At 45.3% G+C, this 4762-nt stretch overlaps 1 non-coding gene across 1 annotated transcript; it reads right to left on the reverse strand.

Annotated features, from left to right (window-relative positions):
• Positions 1–4321: 4321 nt before the first annotated feature.
• Positions 4322–4427, reverse strand: LOC115832961. Its single transcript, XR_004028374.1, has one exon. It is a non-coding gene; the product is annotated as a U6 spliceosomal RNA (small nuclear RNA).
• Between the last annotated feature and the right edge of the window lie 335 nt (positions 4428–4762).

Below are 4762 nucleotides of genomic sequence, written 5' to 3' on the forward strand. Positions count from 1 at the left end.
GACAGAGCGAGACTCTGTCTCAAAAAAACAAAAAACAAAAACAAAAATGCAAAATTAGCCGGGTGTGGTGTTGTGTGCCTGTAGTCCCAGCTACTCAGGAGGCTGAGGCAGGAGAATTGCTTAAACCCGGGAGGTGGAGGTTGCGGTGAGCCAAGATCACGACATTGCACTCCAGCCTGGGCAACAAGAGTGAGACTCCGTTCCAAAAATAAAAAAATGAAAATAAATAAAAAGAGACGGCCAGGAGCGGTGGCTTACACCTCTAATCCCAGCACTTTGGGAGGCTGAGGTGGGTGGATCGATCACCTGAGGTCGAGAGTTTGAGACCAGCCTGACCAAAATGGAGAAACCCTGTCTCTACTAAAAATACAAAATTAGCCGGGTGTAGTGGCGCATGCCTGTAATCCCAGCTACTCTGGAGGCTGAGGCAGGAGAATGGCTTGAATTCGGGAGGCGGAAATTGAGCGAAACTCCATCTCAATCAATCAATCAATAAAGACAATGATGTTGCAGAGGCCAAGTGAAGAAAACGTCCATAATCATACTCCAAAATAATAGGCTTCCTTGGCTGGGTGCAGTGGCTCACACCTGTAATCCCAGCACTTAGGGAGGCCAAGGGGGCAGATCATGAGGTCAAGAGATGGAGACCATCCTGGCGAACATAGAGAAACCCCGTCTCTACTAAAAATGCAAAAATAGCTGTGTGTGGTGGCTTGCGTCTGTAGTCCCAGCTACTCAAGAGGCTGAGGCAGGAGGATTGCTTAAACTCCGGAGGCAGAGGTTGCAGTGAGCTGAGATCGTGCCACTGCACTCCAGCCTGGCGACAGAGCAAGACTCTGTCTCTGAAAAAAAAAAAAAAAAAAGCCTTCCTTTTTTATTTTGTCACATTATATTAATTTACTTGTATATCTCCTTCACTAGACTGTTGGATTTTGTGGCCTGGGAATATATCACATCCATTACTCATCTCTAGGGCTTATGCTTAGCTCAGTGCCTGACACGTTAGACTTTTCTCTTTTTTTTTTTTTTTCAGACAGAGTCTTGGTCTGTCATGCAGGCTGGAGTGCAGTGGCACTATCTTGGCTCACTGCAACCTCTGCCTCCGGGGCTCAAGCAATTCTCCTGCCTCAGCCTCCAGATTCGCTGGGATTACAGGCACCCACCACCACGCCTAACTAATTTTTGTATTTTATTTTATTATTTTATTTATTTATTTTTGAGACAGGGTCTCACTTTGTCACCCAGGCTGGAGTGCAGTGGCATGATCTCGGCTCACTGCAACCTCTGCCTCCCAGGTTCAATCGATTCTCCTGCCTCAGCCTCCCAAGTAGCTGGGATTACAGGTGCCTGCCACCATGCCCAGCTAATTTTTGTATTTTTAGTAGAGACAGGGTTTCTCCGTGTTGTCCAGGCTGGTCTCAAACTCCTGACCTCAGGTGAGCCACCCGCCTCGGCCTCCCAAAGTGCTGGGATTACAGGGGTGAGCCACTGCGCCCAGCCTAATTTTTGTATTTTAGTTAAGACCGGGTTTCACCACGTTGGCCAGGCTTGTCTCGAACTCCTGGCCTCAAGTGTTCTGCCTGCCTCGGCCTCTCAAATTGCTGGAATTAACAGATGTGAGCCACAGCATCAGATCTAGGCTTTTCTTGATGGGAATGTTTTTCCTTCTTTCACAAAACCTTTTATTTTGAAAACAGTATAAACTAGAGAAAAGTTGCAAGAATAGTAGTGCAATGAACTGAAACACCCTTCATTTAGATCACTAATTGTTAGTAAACATTTTGCCACATTTGCTTTTTTTCTCTCTCTGCATTTGAAATTAAGTTATAGATATCACAACCCAACATGCCTAAATAATTTAGTGTCTATCCTTGAAGAAAGATATTCTCTTGTTGTACAATCACCAAATTAAGGATATTTCACATTGATACACTGTGATTATCAATATATAGTCCATATTCAAATTATGCCAATTGTCCCAATAATGCCTTCTGTAACGATCCTTCTCCCTTCACGTATTTAATTTAGTTCTCATGTCTATTTCGGCTCCTTTAATCTAGAACAGTTCCTCAAACTTTGTTTTCTATGACATGAACATTTTTGAAGTGCACAGTGTTGACAAAGAGTCAAACTCTGTAAAATATTTGAGGAAATTTATTCTGAGCCAAATATGAGTGACCATGGTCTGTGACACAGCCCTCAGGAGATCCTGAGAACATGTGCCCAAGGTGGTTGGGTGCAGCTTGGTTTTATACATTTTAGGGAGGGCATGAGACATCAATCAAATACATTTAAGAAGTACATTGGTTTGGTCCAAAAAGGCGGGACAACTCAAAGCAGATAAGGTGGGGGGGTATGGAGGGGGTTGGTCGGAGGGCCTTCCAGGCTATAGGTAAATTTAAACATTTTCTGGTTGACAATTGGATGAGTTTGTCTAAAGACCTGGGATCCATAGAAAGGAAGTGTTCAAGTTAAGATAAAAGATTGTGGGGGCCGGGCGCGGTGGCTCACGCCTATAATCCCAGCACTTTGGGAGGCCGAGGTGGGCGGATCACGAGGTCAAGAGATGGAGACCATCCTGGCCAACATGGAGAAACCCTGTCTCTACTAAAAACGCAAAAATTAGCTGGGGTTGGTGGCACGCGCCTGTAGTCCCAGCTACTCAGGAGGCTGAGGCAGGAAAATTGCTTGAACCTGGGAGGCAGAGGTTGCAGTGAGCCGAGATCGCCACTGCACTCCAGCCTGGTGACAGAGGGAGACTCTGCCTCAAAAAAAAAAAAAAAAAAGAAAAAAAGATTATGGAGATTTGGCCGGCCTGGTGGCTCACGCCTGTAACCCCAGCACTTAGGCCGGGGGCAGCGGCTCACACCCGTAATCCCAGCATTTAGGCCAGTCTCATTGGCTCACACCTGTAATCCCAGCACCTTGGGAGGCCGAGGCAGGCAGATAGCCTGAAGTCGGGAGTTCGAAACCAGCCTGGCCAGCATGGTGAAACCCCTTCTCTACTACAAATACAAAAATTAGCTGGGCGTGGTGGCAGGCGCCTGTAATCCCAGCTACTCGGGAAGTTGAGGCAGGAGAATGGCTTGAACCCAGGAGGTGGAGGTTGCAGTGAGCCGAGATGGCGCCATTGCATTCCAGCCTGGGCAACAGCATGAAACTCCATCTCAAAAAAAAAAAAAAATTAGCCGGGCACAGTGATGCCTGCCTGTAATCCCAGCTACTAGGGGGCCTGAGGCAGGAGGATCACTTGAGCCTGGGAGGTGGAGGTTGCAGTGAGATGAGATGGTGCCCCTCTACTCCAGCCTGGGCAACACAGTGAGACTCCATGTCAAAAAAAGAAAAAAAAAGATTGTGGTGACCAAGTTTCTTTTGAACTCTTATAGTGGCTGCCCTTAGAGAGAATAGATGACAGACGTTTCCTATTCAGACCTTAAAAGGTGCTAGACTCTTAGTTAATCTCTTCAGGAGTGCTCCCTTCGGCAGCACATGTATATAATAATCTCTTCAGGATTAGCAGGGCCTGGAAGAAAAAGATCTAGCTATGTTAATAGAGATTCTTTACAGATGCAAATCTTCCCCTACAAAGGGCAGCTTTGCAGGGCCATTTCAAAATATGGCAAAGAAACATGTTTTGGGGTAAAATATTTTGACTTTTTCTTTGTCACATAATGTTATGCCAGAGTCAGATTGGAAAGTAAGTCACGATATAGAGGGTTAAATCAAACCCATCTGATGAGAATTTATAGTTTGTAGGCCATGACTCTCTAGACCCTTAAGATAGGAATTTAGGCAAGATGAAAAAAAAAAAAAATCAGGGCTTAGTCTTCACAGGCAAATAGATTTTTAGAATGTTCATCAATTTAAGTTTTCTAAATGCCTCTCCGTTTCTTCCATTTGGGGCAGTAAACTACATAAATGATCTTGTACATATATATTAGAAATACAGGCCCAGAGCGGTGGCTTATGCCTGTAGTCCCAGCACTTTGGGAGACTGAGGTGGGCCTCACTTGAGGCCAGGAGTTTGAGACTAGCCTGGGCAACATGACAAAGCCACATATCTACTAAAAAATACAAAAATTAGTTGCATGTGGTGGCATGGGCCTGTAATCCCAGCTACTCAGGTGGCTGAGGCAGAAGAATCGCTTGAACCCAGGAGGTGGAGGTTGCAGTGAGCCAAGATCATGCCACTGCACTCCAGCCTGAGAGACAGTGAGGCTCTGTCTCAAAAAAAAACAAAAAAAAACACAAAAAAAAAAAAACAAAAAAACCCCCACAATGTTGGGTGATTCACTATTAAAGAGTAATTTACCAATTAAGAAAAAATATGGAGCACGAATTTCCATGTCAGCATGTCATCCTTTCACAGGAGGCGTGCTAATCTTCTTTGTATCATCCAATTTTAATATATATGCTAGGCTGGGCGAGGTGGCTCACGCCTGTAATCCCAGCACTTTGGGAGGCCAAGGCAGGCAGATCATGAGGTCAGGAGATTGAGACCATCCTGGCTAACACGGTGAAACCCTGTCTCTATTAAAAATACAAAAAATTAGCCGGGCGCGGTGGCGGGCACCTGTAGTCCCAACTACTCAGGAGGCTGAGGCAGGAGAATGGCGTGAACCCAGGAGGCGGAGCTTGCAGTGAGCCGAGATTGCACCACTGCACTCCAGCCTGGGCGACAGATTGAGACTCCATCTCAAAAAAAAAAAAAAAAAAAAAAAAAAATATATATATATATATATATATAAACACACATATGTAC

The sequence above is a fragment of the Nomascus leucogenys genome, chromosome 23 (assembly GCF_006542625.1).
Source record: "Nomascus leucogenys isolate Asia chromosome 23, Asia_NLE_v1, whole genome shotgun sequence".
NCBI lineage: Eukaryota > Metazoa > Chordata > Mammalia > Primates > Hylobatidae > Nomascus > Nomascus leucogenys.